The 23,892-nt window shown below is 43.5% G+C and overlaps 1 long non-coding RNA gene across 3 annotated transcripts in view; it reads left to right on the forward strand.

Annotated features, from left to right (window-relative positions):
* Positions 1–23,892, forward strand: part of LOC134347818 (uncharacterized) — a 49,991-nt gene that overhangs the window by 9,958 nt on the left and 16,141 nt on the right. The window contains exons 2-4 of one of the 3 annotated variants that reach the window (XR_010018273.1): positions 12,851–13,019; positions 20,292–20,431; positions 22,177–22,345. This is a non-coding gene — a long non-coding RNA (uncharacterized LOC134347818). The remainder of the gene's footprint in view (positions 1–12,850; positions 13,020–20,291; positions 20,432–22,176; positions 22,346–23,892) is intronic. The other 2 variants (XR_010018275.1, XR_010018274.1) reach the window with 2 other exon arrangements.

Consider the following 23,892-nt stretch of genomic DNA (forward strand, 5'->3'; position numbering starts at 1 on the left):
GGTCAGTGTTGAGACCGCTTCTTTTTACGTTGTATGCCAATGATTTGGATGATGGAATTGCTGGCCTTGTGGCCAAGTTTGCAGATGATGCGAAGATAGGAGGAGGGGCTGATAATATTGAAAAAGCAGGAAAGTTGCAGAGGGACATAGACAGATTCGGAAAATGGGCAAAATGGCAGATGGAATATTGTGTTGGGAAGTATATAGTCATGTCCTTAGATAGAAAGCGTAAAGTGTACACTATTTTCTAAACGGGAAGAATATTAAAAAATCTGAGGTACAATGGGAGTTCTCCTGCAGGGTTCCCGAAATGTTAACTTGCAACTGTTAACCAGTTGCTGGTGAGGAAATCAAACAGAATGGCAGCATTCAGTTTGAGACAACTAGAATATAAAATTAAGGATGTAATGCTGAGGCTTTATAAGCAGCCAGTGGGGACTCATTTGGAGTATTGTGAGCAGTTTTGAGCTGCTTATCTAAGAAAGATCTGCTGACATTAGAGAGGATTCAGAGGAGGTACATGAAAATGATTCCATGAACGGGCTATTGTATGCGGAGCGATTAATGGCTCTTGGACTGTACTCAGTGAAATTTATAAGAATGAGGAGGAATCTCATTGAAACCTATTGGACGCTGAAAGGTCTAGATAGAGTGGACATGGAGAGCATGTTTCCTTTGGTGGGGGAGTCTAGGACCAGAGGGCACAACCTCAGAATAGAGGGACATCCATTTAGAACAGAGATGAGGAGGAATTTCTTCGATTAACCAGAGTGATAAATCTGTAGAATTAGTTGCCACAGGCAGCTGTGGAGGCCAGACCACTGAGTATACTTAAGGCGGTGGGAGATAGATTCCTGATAACTCAGGGTGAAAGGTTATAAAGAGAGGAGGGAAATGGATCACTTATGATCAAATGGCGGAGCAGACCTGATGGGCCAAAAGGCCCAATTCTGCTCCCATGTCTTATGGAATATCTTAAGCTAGAACTTGTTAAATATGTGGAATTTATGTCCACAGAGGGCTGTGGAGGCCAATCATTGGATATGTTTAAAGCAGAGATGGATGATTTCTTGATAAGTAAGTGCATCAAAAGTTACAGGAAGAAGGCAGGAAAATGAGGTTGAGACACACAATAAATCAGCCTTGATGGAAAGATGGGGCAGAATCGAAGGGCTGAATGGCCTAGCTCTGCTGCTTTGTTTTATGGTCTTATGGTGTCATACATTGCCTTGAGACCTGGCGTGGACTTGATAGGCTGATTTTCCTGCTATCTTGTAAAAAAAAATTAAATTCTCAATACAAAAATCGTATCTTTCTTGGCCTACGAATACTGTAGAGGTGACTTTCCATTTTTTAGTTGCACTTCAGAAACTATTGGTGAGAAATTTTCTTGAACCACGTATGGTCTGTGTGTTCAAGGTGTTCCCACAAATATTGTACAGGGAATTCAAAGAGTTACACCCACTAATGATAAAAAAAAACCTCAGATATCTTGGCCTGTGCAAATGTGCTTATTTGGTTTGTCCAACAGTGATATGGTCTGTTTGTAGAGGGTGTTATTTTGTTCACACAAACTCCCCTGCGGCAAACACATAGGAACTACACTGAAAATAAATTTAAAAAAATGTGAGTGCTGGAATTCTGAAGCAAATATAAAATCCAGAACAATGCACACAATTTGCAGGTGGAACTCAGCAGGTCAGGTAGCATTTATGGAGAAGATGTCTCTGGCTGACACCCTTTGGCGGGACTGGAAAGGAAGGGAAGAATCCAGATGAAGGTGGGGGGAGGGACAGGGATACAAGCTGACAGGTGATAGATGAAACTAGTTGTGCGAGAAAGTGGGTGCGGGAGAAGGAATGAAGTGAGAAGCCTGGAGGTGCTAGGTGAAAGTGTTAAAGGGTGAAGAAGAAGGAATCTGATTGGAGAGGAGAGTGGACCACGGGAGAAAAGAAAAGAAGAGGGGAACCAGAAAGAGGTGACGGCCAGGTGAGGAGAAGAGAGGGGGTAACAGGGGAACCAGAATGGGGAATGGACAAAGAGAAGCAACATGGGGGTAGAAATTGCACAAGTTTCTACAGGAATAGATAAGGTGGATGTGGAAAGGATATTCCCTCTGGTGGGGTTATCCAGAGCTAGAGGGCACAGCCTCAAAATTGAGGGGTGACTTTTTAGAACAGAAATAAGGAAGATTTTTTTTAGCCAAAGGGTGGTGAATCTGTAGATAGCTCTGCTACAGACTGTGGTGGAGGTCAAGTCAGTGGGTATATTTAAAGCAGATAGATAGATTCCCGATTGGTTGGGCCACCGGGGGATATGGTGAGAGGGCAGGTATATGGGGTTGAATGGGATCCGGGATCAGACATGATGAACTGACAGAGCACACTCAATATGCTGAATGGCCTCATTCTGCTCCAAAGTCTTATGGTCTGAGTTAGAGAGATCCTTTTCCTATCAATGATGTGCAAGTGAGGTCCTGGTTGCACAATACTCTACAGTCTGAAACATCTATTTATCACTATTTTCCAGTTCTTATCCTTTTGCCAATTGCGTGCCCAAAATAGTGCTGCCCTGTTAACTCAGGTGCATGAAGGAGCTCAGCTCAAAACATTGACAGCTTGTTCCTTTCGGTAGATGCTCCCCAGCGTGCCGAGTTCCTCCAGCATTTTGTTTGTGTTGCTCTGGATTAAGATCTTGTGTTTATGCACTTACCAATGTCTGTTGTGTTTAACTTCATTAATTGCTTTTTGGACGTCTAAACGTACCACATTAGTCACCGATACTTCATCAAAGAATTGAACCTGATTAACTTGTCTTAGTTTGTCATTGATTAATGCTGGTTCAAAACCCTTTTTAAGTAAAATGTGATTTATAATTTAATTTAATCAATGGTATTTTTCTCAGCCTAGCTGTTAGATTTAGCAGATTTCTTTAAATAAATGTGTGACATTTATAATCCTTCAAACACCAATGCAAATTAACAATTGCACTCGCATTTATTTTTTTGAATACACCTTTATTAACCCCTGAGGAGTTTCAGAAATTCGTTGATCTGGGCAATCTGCCACCATGTTCTACTGATTAACTTTCTGTGATGGATGGAAGCAAAGAGCTCTTGATTCAAGAACTCTAACAATAGACTGCCACCAGTAAAAAACCATGAGACCACAAGACAGAGGAGCAGAATTAGGCCATTCAGCCCATCGAGTCTACTCTGCCATTCCATCATGGCTGATCCCAGATCCCACTCAACCCCACGTACCTGCCTTCTCACCATATCCGTTAATGTCCTGACCGATCACGAAACTTATTAACTTTTGTCTTAAATATACCCACACCCTTGGCCCCCACCACTCTCTGTGACAGAGCATTCTACAGATTCACCACTCTCTGGCTAAAAAAATTCCTACTTACCTCTGTTCTAAAAAGTCGCTCCTTAAATTTGAGGCTGTGCCCTCTGGTTCTGGATTGGAAGACAGTAAATGTCACACCACTTTTTAAAAAAGAACGTAGGCAAAAGATGGGCAACTATAGGCCAGTTAGCTTAACATCTGTAGTGGAGAAAATGCTTGAAACTGCCATTAACGAAGAAAAAGCGAAACATTTAGAAAGGAGTGGTTCCATTAGACAGATGCAGCAAGGATTCAGAAAGGGAAGGTCCTGTTTGACAAACTTACTGGAGTTCTTTGAGGACATAATGAGTGCAGTGGATAGAGGGGAACAGGTGGATGTCGTATACTTGGATTGCCAAAAGGCGTTCGATAAGGTGCCGCAGAAGAGACTTATAAATAAGATACGGATGCATGGAGTCACAGGAAGTGTATTGGCATGGATAGTGGATTGGTTAACCAATAAAAGGCAGAGAGTTGGTATAAATGGGTGCTTCTCCGGTTGGCTGTCAGTGGTGAGTGGGGTGCCGCAGGGGTCGGTACTGGGCCCGCAGCTGTTTACCATTTACATTGATGATTTGGAAGAGGAAACTGAGTGTAGCGTAGCAAAATTTGCTGATGTCACTAAACTGAGTGGAAAAGCAAGTTGTACAGAGGATGTGGAGAGTCTGCAGAGGGATATAGGTAGGTTAAGTGAGTGGGCCAAGGTCTGGCAGATGGAATACAACGTTGGTAAATGTAAGATCATCCACTTTGGGAGGAATAATAGAAGAGCAGATTACTATTTAAGTGGTGAAAGATAACAGCATGCTGTTGTGCAGAAGGACTAGGGAGTGCTTGTTATGAATCACAAAAAGCTGACTTGCAGGTGCAACAGGTTATTAAGAAGGCAAACGGAATGTTGGCCTTCATTGCTAGAGGGATTGAATTCAAGAGCAGGGAGGTCATGCTGCAACTATACAGGGTACTGGCGAGGCTGCACCTGGAGTACTGTGTGCAGTTCTGGTCTCCTTACTTGAGGAAGGATATACTGGCTTTGGAGGCAGTGCAGAGGAGGTTCGCCAGGTTGATTCCAGAGATGAAGGGGTTAACCTATGAGGAGAGATTGAGTCGCCTGGGACTGTACTTTCTGGAATTCAGAAGAATGAGAGGGGATCTTATAGAAACATACAACATTTTGAAAGGGATAAATAAGATAGAAGTAGGAAAGTTGTTTCCATTGGTAGGTGAGACTAGAACTAGGGGACATTGCCTCAAGATTCAGGGGAGAAGATTTAGGACAGAGATGAGGAGAAACTGTTTTTCCCAGTAAGTGGTGAATCTGTGGAATTCTATGCCCAGGGAAGCAGTTGAGGCTTCTTCACTAAATATATTTAAGATACAGTTAGATAGATAGATTTTTACATAGTAAGCGAATTAAGGGTTATGGGGAAAAGGCAGGTAGATGGAGCTCAGTTTACGGACAGATCAGCCATGATCTTATTGAATAATGGGGCAGATTTGATGGGCCGGATGACATACTCCTGCTCCTATTTCTTATGATCTTATGTTCTTATACCCCCACCAGAGGAAACATCGTCTCTACATCCACCCTATCTAGTCCTTTCAACATTCAGTAAGTTTCATTAAGATCCTCCTGCATTCTTCTAAATTCCAGTCAGTACAGGTCCAAAGCTGCCAAACTCTCCTCCTATGTTAACCCCTTCATTCCCTGAATCATCCCCGTAAACCTCCTCTGACTCTCTCCAATGACAACACATCCTTTCTGAGATATGGGGCCCAAAACTGTTGACAATACTCCAAGTGCAGCCTGACTAGTGTCTAATAAAGGCTCAGCATTATGCTTTTATATTCTATTTCCCTTGAAATAAATGCCAACATTGCATTTGCCTTCTTTACCACAGACTCAACCTGTGAATGAACCTTTTGGAAGTCTTGCACGAGGACTCCTAAGTCCCTCTGCATCTCTAATGTTTAAACTTTCTCCCGGTTTAGGTAGCAGTCCGTTATATTGTTCCTTTTACCAAAATGCGTTAACAAACATTTTCCATCACTGTGTTCCATCTGCCACTTTTTTTTGCCCATTCTGCTGCAATCGCTTTGCTTCCTCAGCACTACCTACCCCTCCATCCATCTTCGTATTATCCGCAAACTTTGCCACAAAGCCATCAATTCCATTACTTATATCATTGACAAACAATGTAAAAAGCAGCAGTCCTAACATTGACCCCTGAGGAACACCACTAGTCACCAGCAGCCAACCAGAAACGTCCCCTTTTATTCCCATTTGCTGCCTCCTGCCTGTCAGCCATTTCGTTACCCATGCCTGTAACGTCATAGTATTTTATCTTGCTAAGCAGCCTCATGTGGCACCTTATCAAATGCCTTCTAAAAATCCAAATAAATGATGTTCCCTGTCTCTCTTTTGTCCACCCTGCTTGTTACTTCCTCAAAGAACTCTAACAGAATTGTCAGGCAAAATTTTCCTTTACAGAAACCACGCTGATTTTGACTTATTTTATCATAGTCTCCAAGTACCTCGAAACCTCATCCTTAATAATTGACTCCAAAACTTTCTCAGCCACTAAGGTTAGGCTAACTGGCCTATAATTTCCTTTCTTTTGCCTTCTTCCCTTCTTACAGAGTGGAGTGACATCTTCTCTGCGACCATGCCAGAATCAAATGATGCTTGAAAGATCATGACCAATGCATCTGTTAACTCTTCAGCAACCTCTCTCAGGACTCTGGGATGTAGTCCATCTGGGCCAGGTGACCTATCCACCTTAAGACCTTTCAGTTTGCTTAGCCCTTCTTCCTTTGTAATAGCAACAGCACCCACTTGGGCTCCCTGACGCTCATGGTCTGCCAGCACATTGCTAGTGTCTTCCACAGTGAAGACTGATGCAAAGTACCCATTAAGTTTATCTGCCATTGATTTGTCCTCCATTACTACCTCACCAGCATCATTTTCCAGTGGCCCAATATTAACTCTCACCTCCGTTTTACTCTTTATATAACTGAAAGAAACTTCCAGCATCCTGCTTTATATTATTGGCTAGTTTTCCCACATATTTCATCTTTTCTTTTCTTATAGCTTTTTAGGTTGCTTTTTGTTGGATTTTAAAAAGCTTGCCAATCATCTAACTTCCCACTCTCTTTTGCTAGGTTATAGGATCTTTCCTTGGCTTTTATGCAGTACTTAACTTCTCTTATCAGCCACAGTTGCCTACCTCTGCCATTTAGGAACAACTTCTGCGGGACATATTTACCCTGTGCCTTGTGAACTATTCTCAGAAACTTCAGCTATCTCTGCTCTAGAAACATAGAAAACCTACAGCACAATGCAGGCCCTTCGGCCCACAGAGATGTGCCGAACATGTCCCTACCTTAGAAATTATTAGGCTTACCTATAGCCCTCTATTTTACTAAGCTCCATGTCCCTACCTAAAAGTCTCTTAAAAGACCTTATTGTATCCGTCTCCACCACCATTGCCTGCAGCCCATTCCACGCACTCACCACTCCATGAGTAAAAACTTTCCCCTGACGTCTCCTCTGTACCTACTCCCCAGCACCTTAAGCCTGTGTCCTCTTGTGGCAACCATTTCCGCCCTGGGAAAAAGCCTCTGACTATCCACATGATCCGTGCCTCTCATCATATTATACACTTCTATCAGGTCACCTCTCATCCTCCGTCGCTCCAAGGAGAAAAGGCCGAGGTCACTCAACCTATTCCCATAAGGCATGCTCCCCAGTCCAGGCAACATCCTTGTAAATCTCCTCTGCACCCTTTCTAAGGCTTCTACATCCTTCCTGTAGTGAGGCGACCAGAACTGAGCGTAGTACTCCAAGTGTGCTCTGACCAGTGTCCCAGATAGCTGCAACATTACCTCTCGGCTCCTAAATTCAATTGCACTATTAATGAAGGCCAATACACCGTATGCCTTCTTAACCAGAGTCAACCTGCGCAGCTGCTTTGAGCGTCCTATGGACTCAGACCCCAAGATCCCTCTGATCCTCCACACTGCCAAGAGTCTTACCATTAATACTATATTCTGCCATCATATTTGACCTACCAAAATGAACCACTTCACACTTATGTGGGTTGAACTCTATCTGCTACTTCTCAGCCCAGTTTTGCATCCTATCAATGTCCTGTTGTAATTTTTGACAGCCCTCCACACTAACCACAACTCCTCCAACCTCTGTGTCATGAGCAAACATACTCACCCACCCCTCCACCTCCTCATCCAGGTCATTTTTAAAAATCACAAAGAGTAGGGGTCCCAGAACAGATCCCTGAGGCACACCACTGGTGACCAACCTCCATGCAGAATATGACCCGTCTACAACCACTCTTCGCCTTCTGTGGGCAAGCCAATTCTGGATCCACAAAGCAATGTTCCCTTGGATCCCATGCCTCCTTACTTTCTCAATAAACCTTGTGTGGGGCACCTTATCAAATGCCTTGCTGAAACTGGCCATTCCTGGCAGTATCCTCCTGCAATCCACCTGGGCAAGCTCCTTTCTCATACCTCTGTACTCCCTTTATTCCATTGCAATACTGATACATGTGACTTACAAGGTAGCCCACAAGTTCCGATCAAGGTGATCAAAGAAGGTAAGCAGGCTCATACTTTATTCCCCCTTGTACCTAGGAGAGTGATCAGCAGACCAAAGTTCAAAGTAAGTTTATTACCAATGTATATACACTCAGTGGTTACTTTATTTAGTAGGTTCACATGGATGTTAATGCAGATATCCAATCAGCCAATAGTGTGGCAGGAACTCACATAAAAAACATGCTGACATGGTCGAGGTTCAGTTGTTGTTCAGGCCAAATGTCAGGATGGGGGAAGAAATGTGATCTAAGGGACTTTGTCCGTGAAATGATTGTTGTGCCAGAAAGGGTGGTTTGAGCATCTCAGAAACCCCTGATCTGCTGGTATTTTCATACACAACAGTCTCTAGAGTTTAAAGAGAAAGGTGTGATAAACACAAAACATCCAATGAGTGGCAAGTCCATGGCTGAAAATGCCTTGTTAATGAGTAAGGTCGGAGGAGAATGGCCAAACTGGTTCAAGCTGACAGGAAGCCTACAGTAACTCAAATAACCATGTGTTACAACAGAGATCTCTGAACACACACGATATTGAATCTTGAAGTGGATGGGCTAAAGCAGCAGAAAACCTTGGACATACACTCAGTGACCACTTTATTAGTTACAGCATGGACCCAATAAAGGGCCACTGAGTGTATGTCCAAATTCAGGGCTGAAATACATTTTCTCGCAGACCCCCAGAAGGAAATAAAGATGTACAACGGAATCCATGATCACCCACACAAAACAAAGAACAACAAACATTCAACGTCAAAGAGAGGACAAATCGTGAAAATAATAAAAAAGGTAAGCAGAAAATAATACTGAGAAGATGAGCTGCCAAGTTCCTGAAGGTGAGCTGACAGACTGGAGAGTCATTTCAGTGTTGAGGCGAGTGAAGCCAGTACAGGAACCCAAAGGCTGCTGGGCAACAACTCTTCCTGGACGTGGTGGTGTTGGACCCAGGACTCCTGCACCTCCTGCCCCTCCTGCCCGATGGCAGTAGCAAGAAGTGAGGGAGAAGCATCAAACGCAGGCAGAAAAGATGGAGGATCTTGGCTGGCATGGAGTAGTGGGGCTGAAATTTTCTGATCTTGGGCCTTGATGCTTTAATCTAGCTTGAAGTCTGCTCCAATACTCTCTCTTCCCATGATGGCTGACCTTCATTCTCTTCAAGATACTGTCATGGTCCCGTCTGGTAATCTCCCACCTTGCCATTTACCTCAAGATTTGGGCCTCGATCACCTCATTTAGATTCCAATCATTCCCAGGTATCACTAACTACACGCACCTGCTTCCCATCAAATGGTAGGATAAAAACCCTGTGACCACAGCAAGAAGTTGCCAGTTTGTTGGTTGACTCTTGTGAGAGTAAACCTTGTTTTCTGTTCCTGAGCACTATTAGTTCTAAGGTTTGTATGGTCTCCTGGATATCGGCTCCCTGTTCATGGAGGTGCTATGCCTAACAACTCTGCCTCAGCATCTGTGTCCTGCACTTGGGTTCATCCCCAGCCATGCCCTTGCAACAGATAAGTGATCATAATATAATTGAATTCACCCTGAAATTTAGAAGGAGATGCTAAAGTCAAATACAGATATATTACAGTGGAGTAAAGAGAATTACAGAGGCATGGGAGAAGAGTTAGCCAGAATTGACTGGGGAAAAAAGCACTGGCAGGGATGATAGCAGAGTAGCAATGTCTGGAATTTCTGGAAGCCATTAATAAGCACAAGAAATATACATCCCAAAGAGGAAGAAATACTCTAAAGGAAAGATGACACAACTGTGGCTAACAAAAGAAGTCAAAGCCAACATAAATGCCAAAAGAGAGGGCATAACATAGAACCCTCTTGTTTGATGGCTCTGGGTCTGTAGTTGCTGGAATTTAGAAGGATGAGGGGATTTAGAAGGAAGTTTCTCATTGAATCCTTTTGAATATTGAAAGGCCTAGACAGAGCAGATGTGGAAAGGATGTTTCCCATGGTGGCAGAGTCTAGGACAAGAGGACACAGTCTCTGGATAGAGGAACGTCCATTCAAAACAGAGATGCAGAGAAATTTCTTTAGCCTGACGGTGGTGTAGTGAATTTGTGGAATTTATTGCCACGTGCAGCTGTGGAGGCCTGGTTGTTGGGTGTATTAAAGGCAGAGATTGATGAGTTTGTGATTAGACATGGCATCAAAGGTTACGGGGAGAAGGTGGGAAATGGGTTTGAGGAGGAGAAAAAGAAAGGATCGGCCATGGTTAAATGGTGGAGCGTATTCGATGGGTCAAATGGCCCAATTCTGCTCCTATGTCTTATGATTTTATGGCCCAAAAGATATTGGGAAGTTAAAGGATTGGGAAGCTTTTAAAAACCAACAGAAGGCAACTAAAAAGTCATCAATAAGGTAAAGAAGGAATATGAAAGCAAGCTAGTTTAGGAGTGGCAACAAAATTTGATATGTATAATTATTTCTAATGTACACTCATTCCTCCCCCCAACCAATGGCGATGTTGTATATGTATAAGAAAAAACCCCACCCACCAAATGTAATAACATACAACATAACATGTAACATACACGGCGAACTTAACCCTTAACAATCTGGGTGAACTCTGCCTAATGAAATTAAGGAGTCCCTGCCAAAGACAATATTATTAAGGAGGATACCAAGGGTTTCTTCAGATACACAAAGGGTAAAAGGGAGGTGAGAGTGGGTAATAGACTGCTGGAAAATGATGTTAGGTCATAATGGGGAACAACAAAATAGTGGATGAACTGAATAAGTATCTTGCATCAATCTTTACACAATCAGTGTGGTGGACGTTCCAGGTTCAGGGGTCATGAAGTGTGTAAAGTTACTATAACTGGAGAAAAGTTTCTTGGGAAACTGAGAGGTCTGAAGGCAGATAAGTCATCTGGACCATATGGTGTACACCCCAAGATTCAGAAAGTGGTGGCTGAAGAGATTGTGGAGGCATTAGTAATGATCTGTCAAGAATCACTAGATTCTGGAATGATTCCAGAAGATTGAATATTGCAAATGGAACTCCGCTCTTAGAGAAGAGAGTGAGACAGAAGAAAGGAAATTATAGGCCTCAGTGGTTGGGAAGATGTTTGGAGTTGATTATTACAGGCCTTAGGGTACTTGGAGGCAGGTGATAAAAAAGGCCATAGTCACCATGGTTGCCTCAAGGGAAATCCTGCCTGACAAGTCTGTTAGAATTCTTTGAACAAGTAACAAGCAGGATAGACAAAGGAGAATCGGTTGATGTTGTGTACTTAAGATTTTCAGAAGGCCTTTGATGAGGTACCACACGTGAGGCTGCTGAACAAGCTAAGAGCTCATGGTATTACTGAGAAGATTCTAGCATAAAGTAGAGCTGATTGGCAGAAGGCAAAGAATGGGAATAAAGGGAGCCTTTTCTGGTTGGCTGCTGGTAACTAGTGATGTTCTACAGGGGTCTTTGTCCGGATCAATTCTTTTTACATTATATATGTCAATGATTTAGGTGATGGGATTGATGGCTTTTTTTGCAATGTTTGTAGACGATATGAAGATAGGTGGAGGGGCAGGTAGTTTTGAGGAAGTAGAGAGACTGCAGAAGGACTCAGATTAGGAGAATGGGCAAAGAAATGGCAGATGGAATACAGTGTCAAGAAGTACATGGTCATGCACTTTGGTTGAATAAATGAAAAGGTTGACTAGTTTCTAAATGTAGGATAGTACAAAAAAACTGAGGTGCAAAGGGACTAGGGGGTCCTTGTGTAGGATTCCCTGAAAGTTAATTTGCAGGTTGAGTCTTTGCTGAGGAAGCAATCATTTCAAGAGGACTAGAATATAAAAGCAAGGATGTAATGTTGAGACTTCATAAAGCATTAGTGAGGCCTCACTTGGGGTAATGTGAGCAGTTCTGGCCCCCCTTAGAAAGAATGTGCTGAAACTGGAGAGGGTTCAAAGGAGGTTCATGAAAATGATGCTAGGATTGAATGACTTGTCATATGAAGAGTGTTTGATGGCTCTTGAATTCAGAAGGATTAGCTCATTGAAACCTGTGGAATGGTGAAAGGCCTTGATAGAGCGGATGTGAGGTGTTTCCTATGGTGGGAGAGTCTAAGACCAGAGGACACAGCCTCAGAATAGAGGGGCATCCTTTTAGAATGATGAGCAGTAATTTCTGTAGCCAGAGAGAGGTGAATCTGTGGAATTCGTTGCCACAGGCAGCTGTAGAGGTCAAGTCTTGATGTATTTTTAAGACAGAGGTTGATGGATTCTTGATTGGTCCGGGCATGAAGAGATACAGGGAGAAGACAGGAGATTGGGGCTGAGAGGAAAATTAGATCAACCATGATGAAATGGTGGAGCAGAACTGATGGGCGAAATGGCCTAATTCTGCTCCTATATCTTTCGGTCTTATAATAGATTGAAGCAAGCTGCAGAGAGTTGTAAACTTAGTCAGCTCTATCATCAGTAACAACCTTCGTAGTATCCAGGACAGTTTCAAGGAGAGGTGTCTAAAAAAAAAAGGCAGTGTCCATCATTAAGGACCCCCACCATCCAGATCATGCCTCGTCCTCATTGCTGCCATCAGGAAGGAGGTACAGAAACCTGAAGGTATACACTCAACAATTCAGGAACAGTTCCTTCCCTTCTGCCATCTGATTCTGAACCCATGAACACTACCTCACCATGTTTTCAATTTCTATTTTTGCACTACTTATTTAATTTAACTACACAATATTTATATAGTTTTATTCACAGCTTTTTCTCTATAATTATATATTGCACTGTACTACCGCCACAAAGACAACAAATTTCAGAACATATGCTGGTGATATTAAGCTTGATTCTGATTCTAATGGGTGTCTCTTTTCATAGAGCATAGACGTGGAACACAGGGAGAGGCCCTTCAGCCAAACAAATTACATGAGAAATCAGATGATGGATAGGATGCTTTTTGTGGTACATCGGTGAAAGTTTGTAAGGACCCTCCAAGAGTATGCTCCAGTTGGATTTGAATTGCTTCATTATTGTCACACATTCTGAGGTACAGTGCAAAGCTTGTCTTCTATAATGTTTGTTGGCACGTGGCCAAGTGGTTAAGGCGTTCGTCTAATGATTTGTAGGTCGCTAGTTCGAGCCTTGGCCGAGGCAGTGTGTGTGTCCTTGAGCAAGGCACTTAACCACACATTGCTCTGCACCGACACCGGTGCCAAGCTTTATGGGTCCTAATGCCCTCCCCTTGGACAACATCGGTGGCGTGGAGAGGGGAAATTTACAGCATGGGCAACTGCCAGTCTTCCATACAACCTTGCCCAGGCCTGCGCCCTGGAGACCTTCCAGGGTGCAAATCCATGGTCTCGTGAGACTAACGGATGCCTATAATGTTTATACATATCCGATCATTACCCAGTGCAACGAGGTAGTGCAAAGTAAAACGATAACAATGCAGAATATAATGTAACAGCTACGGAGAAAGTTCGGTGCAGATAAGCAATAAGGTCTATGATCATAACGAGTCAGCTGTCAGGTTAAGAGTCCACCTTGTCATTCAAGGGTGGGATAGAAACTATCCTTGAGCCTACTGTACATGCTTTCAGGCACTTTTGTACCTTCTGCCTGTTGGGAGGAGGGAGAAGAGAGAATGCTTGTGTTGGATGTTCTCAAAACCTCCTTAAAGAAATGGATAATTCCCAGTGATTCCTGGGACTCATCCAGGAGGGAGGGTATAAGATTTTGGATCACTGGGCTCTTTTCCAGGGGAGGTGGGACCTATACAGAAAGGATAGATTGCACCTGAACTGGAGGGGACTAATATGCTAACGGGAAGGTTTGTTGATGCTGCGTGGTGGGACTTAAACTAGAATTGCAGGGAAGATGGGAATCAAAGTGCCAGGGCTGCTCATGGAGAGGTTGTGGAGGCAGATGTTGGATTACGTTTTGGCTTTGTGGGAGAAATCAGAAAGTGGCAGTAGAGGGTTGCCTCTCTAACTGGAAGCCTGTGACTAGCGGTGTCCTGCGGGAATCAGTGCTGGGTCCTTTGATGTTTGTCATCTATATCAACGATCTGGATGATAATGTGGTGAACTGGATCAGAAGTTTGTGGATGACACTAAGATTGGGGGTGTAGCGGACAGTGAGGAAGGCCATCATGGCTTGCAGAGGGATCAGCATCAGCTGGGAAAACGGGCTGAGAAACGGCAGATGGAATTTAATGCAGACAAATGTGAGGTTTTGCACTTCAGTAGCGCCAATCAGGGTAGGTCTTGCACAGTGAGTGGCAGGACTCTGAGGAGTGTGGTAGAACAAAGGGATCTAGAAATTCAAGTACATAACTCATTGAAAGTAGTATCACAGGCAGATAGGGTCATAAAAAAATGCTTTTGGAATATTGGCCTTCATAAATCAATGTACTACATACAGGAGATGGGATCAACACACGCAAAGTGCCAAGGCCTTTCATCAGGGCTGTTTACTCGTTTCCTTAGATGCTACCTGACCTGCTGAGGTCCTCCAGTATTTTGTATGTATGGCTTACATTTCCAGCATCTGGAGATTTTCTCTTGTTTGTGACAGGAGGTGGGATGTTATGTTAAAGTTATATAAGACATTGCTGAAGCCTAATTTGGAGTATTCATATCTCCTATCTGCATACCTTGACTCTTGTTTTATCCCATTTAGATCAGTCCCTTCCTACCTACATCTGTGACACCTCACACGCTTTGGATCTGTTCAATGATTTCAGGTTCCCTGGCCCCCATCATATTTTTGCTATGGATGTCCAGTCCCTATACACGTCCATCCCCATTAAGAAGGCCTCAAAGATGTCCGTTTCTCTCTGGACGCCAAGCCCAACCAGTTCCCCATCACCATCGCTCTCCTCCGCCTAGCTGAACTTGTCCTCACTCTAAATAATTTCTCATTTGGCTCCTCCCACTTCCTTCCATCAAAAAGTGTAGCCATGGGCATCTACATGGGTCCCAGTTGTGCCTACCTGCTTGTCGGCTATGTGGAAGAGTATGTTCTAAGCCTACACTGGTGACCGACCCACACTTTTCCTACGCTACATTGGTAACTGCATTGGCTCCAACTTCCACCCTGCCCTCAAATTCACCTGGTCCATTTCCGACACCTCCCTCCCCTTTCTCAATCTCTCTGTCTCTGTCTCTGGAGACAGCTTATCTACTGACGTCAATTATAAACCACGGATTCTCTCAGCTACCTGGACTATTCCTCCTCCTACCTTGTTACTTATAAAAATACCATCCCCTTTTCCAATTCCTCCATCGCTGCTGCATCTGCTCTCGGAATGAGGCTTTTCATTCTGGAACAAAGGAAATGTCCTCCTTTTTCAAAGAAAGGGGCTTCACTACCTCTACCATCCATGCTGCCCTCAACGGCATCTCTTCCATTTCACACACGTCTGCTCTCACCCCATTCTCCCACCACCCTACCAGGGATAGGGTTCCTCTTGACCTCACCTACCACCCCAACAGCCTCTGCATCCAGCACATAACTCTCCAAAATTTCCACCGTCTCCAATGGGATCGCACCACCAAGCACATCTCCCACCTGCACGCCCCCCCCCCCACCGGCCCCAATTTCTGCTTTCTGCAGGGATTGCTCCCTATGCGAATCCTTTTTCCATTCGTTCCTCCCCACTGATCTCCATCCTGGCACATCCTTGCAAGCGGAACAAATGCTACACCTGCCCCTACACCTCCTCCCTCACTACTATTTAGGGCTCCAAACAGTTCTTCCATGTGAGGCGACACTTCACCTGTGAGTCTGTTGGGGTCATATACTGTGCCCAATGCTCCCAGTGTGGCCGCCTGTATATCAGTGAGACCCGACGTTGATTGGGAGACTGCTTCGCTGAGCACCTACGCTCTATCCACCAGTAAAAGCAGGATCTTCCAGTGGCCACCCATTTTAATTCCCTATTCCCATTCTGATGTGTCTATCCATGGCCTGCTCCACTGTCATGATGAGGCCACACTTAGGCTGGAGGAACAAAACCTTGTATTCCGTTTGGGAAGTTTTCAACCTAATGACATGAACATCGATTTCTCGAACTTCCGGTAATAATGTCCCCCCGCCACCCACCACTTCACCGCTCTCCATCCCCTGTTCCCACTCTCACCTTATCTCCTTGCCCACCCATCGCCTCTCTCTGCTGCTTCAACAACCTTTTTCTTTCTTCCATGGCCTTCCGTCCTCTTCTATCAGAATCCTCCTTCTCCAGCCCTGTATCTCTTTCACCAATCAACTTCCCAGCTCTTTACTTTATTCCTTCCCCTTCAGGTTTCACCTGTCACCTTGTGTTTCTTTCTCCTCTATCCCCACCTTTAAAATCTACCCCTCAGCTTTTTTTTCTCCAGTCCTGCCGAAGGGTCTTGGCCCAAGATTTCGATTGTACTTTTTTCCGTAAATGGTGCCTAGCCTGTTGAGTTCCTCCAGCATTCTGTGTGTGTTGCTTGGAGTATTGTGTGCTGTTTTTGTCACCTACTTACAGAAAAGATTAGATTATGAAGACACGCAGTCCTCTTTTATTGTCATTTAGTAATGCATGCATTAAGAAATGATACAAGGTTGAAAGAGTACGAAGAAAATTTACAAGGATGTTGCTGGGCCTGGTGGACCTGAGTTACAAAAAAGATTGAATAGGTTAGGACTTTATTCTTTAGAATGTTGATGATTGAGAGGAGATTTTGATGGAGGTATACAAAATTATGAGGGGTAAAGATAGGGTAAATGCAATCCTCTGATGTTGGATGGGACTACAACCAGAGCTCAGGGGTTAAGGGTGAAAGATGAATAGTTTAAGGGAAACATGAAGAAAAACTTCTTCACTCAGAAGGACGTGAGAGTGTGGAGCGAACTGCCAAGTGGTGCGTGCGAGCTCGATTTCAACATTTAAGAGAAGTTTGGATAGGCACATGGATAGAGATATGGAGGACTATGGTCCCGGTGCAGGTTGATGGGAATATGCAATTTCAATGTTTTTGGCATGGACCGGATGGGCCAAAGAGCCTGCTTCTGTGCTGTACTTCTCTTTGACTCCATGACTCTATGGACCATTACAGTACATTGTGTCAGCTCACAATGTTGTGCTGAACTTTTAACGTGCTCTAAGATCAATCTAACTCTTCCCTCCTACATACTGTAGTCCTTCTTCCTCTCATCCATGTGCCTATCTAAGAGCCTTTTAAATGTCCGTAATGCATCTGCCTCTACCACCACCCCTGGCAGGATGTTCCATGGACCCACCACTCTCTGTGTAAAGAACTTACCTTTTACCTCTTACACTTTCCTCCAATCACCTTAACATTATGCCCCCTTGTATTTGTCATTTTCACCCTGGGGAATAGTCTCTGGCTGTTCACTTGATCTATGCTACTTACCACCTGGTACACCTCTATCAAGTCAGCTGTCATCCACCTTCAGTCCAAAGAGAATGTGTTTATTGTGGTGGCTGGCCAGTGTGTCCAACAATGAGAGGAAGCCTGTGTGGGCTAGTTTTTAAAGTGGAGAAGTCGGTGCACTGGTGCAGTTCCACTGTCTCAGCCTCAGAAGATTGGGTCCAGTGGTACGAACAAGCCAAGACCGTGATAGGTATGAGACGCGCTGAATACCCTCACTTGGTTCAGCTCCCCTGTTGAAGCGGTGCCGCAGGGCGTGATCATTGTCGCTAGGAAACAGCTACTTGGAGATACAGATGGGAGCCACGTGTTCGGTGGGCTCTAACGGCAACTGAGCTGCCCCAGGATGGACACAACAAGCCCCTTCACCAGAATAGCTACCCCTCCCTGGACACCCAGGATTAGTGTAGGTTTTAGTGAAAGTGGAGGCTAGATGGCTGGGGCAGACTCATATACTCAATAACATTCCTGCGTAAAAGTGTCAGTTATAACACTCTCCAAGGTTAACTTCCCAGCATTCATTGAGTGAAAATGGACATTGATCTGTCAACAGTGAGGAAATATGTTTATGAAAATACCGCTAGTATTGATACCAATCAAGTCCACCCAAAAGGCATTGTGTGCGGAGAAATTGGGTGCGGATGTGCTTACAGTACACATTGTTGCCTCTTCATACTACCCCTGTGATTCCTGATAAAATACAAACTTTGATCATAATTTAATCAATGATAAGCTTGAATGTGTTTAATACAAAGGCAGTTTTGAAAGGTTGGCTTTTGGGCTTACAGGATGTAAACTGAACAGGCGATATTAAGTTGAGAGTGAAATGATCTCTGTGCAAACAACAGGAATTCTGCAGATGCTGGAAATTCAAGCAACACACATCAAAATTGCTGGTGAATGCAGCAGGCCAGGCAGCATCTCTAGGAAGAGGTACAGTCGATGTTTCAGGCCGAGACCCTTCGTCAGGACTAACTGAAGGAAGAGTGAGTAAGGGATTTGAAAGTTGGAGGGGGAGGGGGAGATCCAAAATGATGGGAGAAGACAGGAGGGGGAAGGATAGAGACTTCTCTAACTTCCGCTAAGGCCCCACCTCCCCCCGTACCCTATCTGTTACTCATTTTTATGAACACATTCTTTCTCTCACTCTCCTTTTTCTCCCTCTGTCCCTCTGAATATACCTCTTGCCCATCCTCTGGGTCCCCCCCCCTTGTCTTTCTTCCTGGACCTCCTGTCCCATGATCCTCTCGTATCCCTTTTGCCTATCACCTGTCCAGCTCTTGGCTCCATCCCTCCCCCTCCTGTCTTCTCCTATCATTTTGGATCTCCCCCTCCCCCTCCCACTTTCAAATCCCTTACTCACTCTTCCTTCAGTTAGTCCTGACGAAGGGTTTCGGCCTGAAACGTTGACTGTACCTCTTCCTAGAGATGCTGCCTGGCCTGCTGTGTTCACCAGCAACTTTGATGTGTGTTGCTTGATCTCTGTGCAATACATTTTCTCAACTGGGTGAGAGTGTTGCCCAACACCACTGCACCAGGCACCATGTTGCACTGTTGTATGAGGAAACAGAAATACAATAAAAGTTGTTGTGGGGTCACAGAAAGAGACCTTTTGGACCAACATGTTCTGAGCTAGTCCCCCTTCCCCACGTTTGGACATATTCCACTAAACTAGGGATTCCCAACCTTTTTATGTCATGGATCCCTACCATGAACCAATGAGTCCATTGTCCCCAGATTGGGAAGACCTGCTTTAAAACTTACCTAACTATGGTCAGTGACTACGGTAGTGAAGGGGTTAGCACATTTCTTTACAGTGCTAGTGACTGTGGTTGAATTCCCACTGTTATCTGTAAGGAGTTTGTAGTTTTCCCATGACCCACCAGCCCTGGTAGTACTTTCCACACACCCACCACTATCTGTGTAAAACCTACCTCTGACCTTACTCCATATTAAAACCTTGAGAAAGAACAGTGATCTCTATAACTTATTCATATTTAAGTAAAAACATTTGTTTCAGACATTCCATCCAGAATAAACTCATGATTTTATCCCCAAATACCTGCATGGGTTTCCTCCGAGTGCTCTGGTTTCCTCCTACATTCCAAAGGCATGTGGTTGGTCAGTTCATTGGTCACATGGGTATAACTGGGTGGTGCTGGCCTGTTACTGTGCTGTATCTCTAAAGAAAAACTATCATAAAAATTATCTTTGAAAGTTATATCATCAGGTGGGATTTTTGATACCAGCAGAGGAGGTGAAAGAAAATATCTAAATGAAAACAACACTCTCAAAATGCTGGAGGAACTCAGCAAGTTAAGCAGTATCTATGGAGGTGGGTAAACAGGATGGGAACCTGCTCAGGTCGCTCAACATTTTGTGTGTGTTGCTCAAGATTTCTTGCAATCTCTTGGGATTATGAAGTTATTAAAGTTCTTTCTTACTTTTATCTTCTTTGGAATTGAAATGATTAGCTGAGACATTGGGAAGAGATGAGAGATATTCCTAAAATAGGCATCAGTAGGAATATTGCATCGTATTGTATTGCATTTCTTATTTTCCCATAAATGCCTGCAATAAAATAAAACTCAGGGTAGTACATGATGACATGTATGTACTTAGATTATACATTGACTTTGACTTTAATTAAACTGGTTAAGGAACGGTTGCCTTAAGATTCAGATCAAACATAAGTCGGGAATATTAAACCTGATTCTGATTCTGAAAAATTTGATATTCAAGGATGGACTAAGTTTATTAATTAGATATGGCAGCTAAGACCATAAGACATAGAAGCACAATTATGCCATTCAGCCGATTGGATTTGCTTTGTCATTTGATCATGACTGATTTATTAATAATCTCAACCTCATTCCTCTGCCTTTTCCTCTCTTTAGTTTTGCTACCCTTACTAATCAAGACCCTGTTGACCACCGCTTTAAATATACCCAGTGGCTTGGACTCCGCAACCATCTGTGGCAATGAATTTCACAGATTCACCTTCTGCTGGCTAAAACAGAAATTCCTTCAGCCAGAGGTATGTCACAGTGTGAATCCCAGGTGATCAGCAATTTCTGCAAAACTCTAACCATCTTGTCTGGCATTGACAATCATTTCACAGTCAAAGTCATTTGGATCACATTTCTTCCCCATTCTGGTGTTTAGTGTGAACAACTAAACCTCGTGACCATACCTACATGCTTTTCTGCACTGAGTTGCTGCCGCATGATCAGCTGATGAGATACTTGCTTTAATGACCAGGTGTACGGATGTACCTAATAAAGTGGCCACTCAGTGTCTATGTCTCCAAAATGATCAATCTCGTTTGGCATTTGTCTCCTCAGTTATGGGGCAATTAGAGATGGATACAAGTTGCTGATGTTTCCATCTTTCCTTCAGTGATTATGTTTAAAAATAACCTTTTCCATTGTGAAATCACAAATAGCAAATTCAACACAACTGTGTGCATGCCCTACAGCAGTGAAGCAAATGAATCTTGCCTTCCCCACCATTTAAAGCATCTACATGATGTGTTTGCTTAAGAACGTGGCAGCTATCACCAAGGATCCCTACCAGCTGGGCCATGCCCTCTTCTTACCGCTATCATCAGGCAGTTTGTACAGAGGTTGAAGACATCACCACTCAATTCAGGAACAGGTTCTTGAACTGACCTGTGCAAGCAACATTAACCCCACATCAGCCAAGGAACACTATCTGGTCCTGATCAAGGGTCTCGGCCTGAAACATCAAATGTTCATTCCTTTCCATCAGTGATGCCTGATCTGATAGGGTCCTCTGGCCCATTGTGTGGCTTCTCAAGATGTCCAGCATCTATAGAATCTATTTTTATTATTTATTTAGTGATGCAGCATGGTAACAGGCCCTTATAACCCAAAGAGCCTGTGCTGCGCAGTCTCTTGTGTCTATGGAACGGATGTGGCTATTTCACACATGGTCTCGGTTAGCACAGTCTTTTTGTTCTCATGTACAATTTGTGCATAAATTATATTCTGCATGTTGTTTGAGGCCTCGTGTCCATGATACTGCTGCAAGTGTTTCCTTGTACTTGTACCTCACTGTACATGTTCACATAATAATAAATGCAACTTGACTGGGCTTGACTCAGAGATGCAGAACTGTGTGAAAGTATTAGGCGTATATATAGAGCTCAGGTGCCTAAGACTTTTGCACCGTTCTCTATTTGTCAACATGGAGTGGGGAGCAAGTTTGTAAGTGTGGCGAGAGCAAAGGATGCTGGGAAATGGTGGAGCAGAACTGATGGGCGAAATGGCCTAATTCTGCTCCTATATCTTTCGGTCTTATAATAGATTGAAGCAAGCTGCAGAGAGTTGTAAACTTAGTCAGCTCTATCATCAGTAACAACCTTCGTAGTATCCAGGACAGTTTCAAGGAGAGGTGTCTAAAAAAAAAGGCAGTGTCCATCATTAAGGACCCCACCATCCAGATCATGCCTCGTCCTCATTGCTGCCATCAGGAAGGAGGTACAGAAACCTGAAGGTATACACTTAACAATTCAGGAACAGTTCCTTCCCTTCTGCCATCTGATTCTGAACCCATGAACACTACCTCACTATGTTTTCAATTTCTATTTTTGCACTACTTATTTAATTTAACTACACAATATTTATATAGTTTTATTCACAGTTTTTTCTCTATAATTATATATTGCACTGTACTACCGCCACAAAGACAACAAATTTCAGAACATATGCTGGTGATATTAAGCTTGATTCTGATTCTAATGGGTGTCTCTTTTCATAGAGCATAGACGTGGAACACAGGGACAGGCCCTTCAACCAAACAAATTACATGAGAAATCAGATGATGGATAGGATGCTTTGTGTGGTACATCGGTGAAAGTTTGTAAGGACCCTCCAAGAGTATGCTCCAGTTGGATTTGAATTGCTTCATTATTGTCACACATTCTGAGGTACAGTGCAAAGCTTGTCTTCTAGAATGTTTGTTGGCGCGTGGCCAAGTGGTTAAGGCGTTCGTCTAGTTTCTCGAGGATTCCCGAGACACTTTGCACCTTAGTTTTTGTATTTTCTCTCCATTTAGAAAGTAGTCTACTCTTTCATTTCTTCTACCAAAGTGCATGACCATACGCTTCATGACACTATATTCCATCTACCACTCCTTGCCTATTCTCCTAATCTGTCTAATTCCTTCTGTAGTCTCTCTACTTCCTCAACACTACCTGCCACTCCACTCTCTTCATATCATCTGCAAACTTTGCAGCAAAGCTATCAATTCCATCATCCAAATCATTGACATATAATGTAAAAAGAATTGGTCCCTATCCAGACCCCTGTGGAACATCACTAGTCACCGGTCGTGAACCAGAAAAAGCACCCTTTATTTCCACTCATTGCCACCTGCCAGTCAGCCACTGCATTATCCATGTAGAACCCTTCCTGTAATACCATGAGCTCGTAGCTTGTTAAGCAGCCTGATGTGTGGCACCTTGTCAAAGGCTTCCTGAAAATCCAGGTATGCAACATCAACCACTTCTCTGTCTATCTGCTTGTTATTTCTTCAAACAATTCCAACAGGTTATTTAGGCAAGATTTTCTCTCGCAGAAACCATACTGACAATGGTCTGTGTTATCATGTTCCTCCAAGTACATTGAACCTCATCCTTAATAATTGGCTCCAACATCCTTCCAGCCACTGACGTCCGACTGGCCTCAAGCACCATAGGTTTCCTTTCTTCTGCATCTCTCCCTTCTTGAAGTGTAAAGTGACGTTGCAATTTTCCAGTCTTCCGGATCCATTCCAGAATCTAGTGATTCTTGAAAGATCATTACTAATGCCTCCATGATCGCTTCAGCTACCTCTTTCAGAAAACTGGGTCTACACCATCCCTCCAAGTAACTTATCAACTTTCAGACCTTTCAGTTTCCCAAGAACCTTCTCTCTAATAATGGTAACTTCTCATACCTCATGACCCCTGACACCTGAAACTTCCACTAAACCGCTCGTATCTTCCACAGTGAAGACTGATGCAAAATAATATTCAGTTTCATCTGCCATTTACTTGCCCCCATTATTACTTTTCTAGCATTGTTTTCCAGCAGTAATATCCATTCTTGCCTTTTTTTTTACCCTTCATGTATCTGAAGAAACATTTTTGGTATCGTCTTTAATATTATTGGCCGGCTTTCTTTTGTATTCCATCTTTACCTCCTAAATGACTTTATTGGTAGCCTTCTGTTGGATTTTAAAAGCTTCCCAATCCTTGAACTTATCATTGATTTTTACTTTATTATATGCCCTCTATAGGGCTTTTATGTTGGCTTTGACTTCACATGTTAACCATGGTTGTGTCATCTTGCATTTAGATTACTACTTCTTTGGATGTATATATCTTGTGCCTTCTAAATTGCTTCTAGAAATTCCAACCATTGCTGCTCTGCCATCATCCCTGAAAGTGTTCTTTTCCAGTCAATTCTGGCCAGCTCCTCTCTCATGCCTATG

This window comes from Mobula hypostoma, chromosome 6 (genome assembly GCF_963921235.1).
Source record: "Mobula hypostoma chromosome 6, sMobHyp1.1, whole genome shotgun sequence".
Lineage (NCBI taxonomy): Eukaryota > Metazoa > Chordata > Chondrichthyes > Myliobatiformes > Myliobatidae > Mobula > Mobula hypostoma.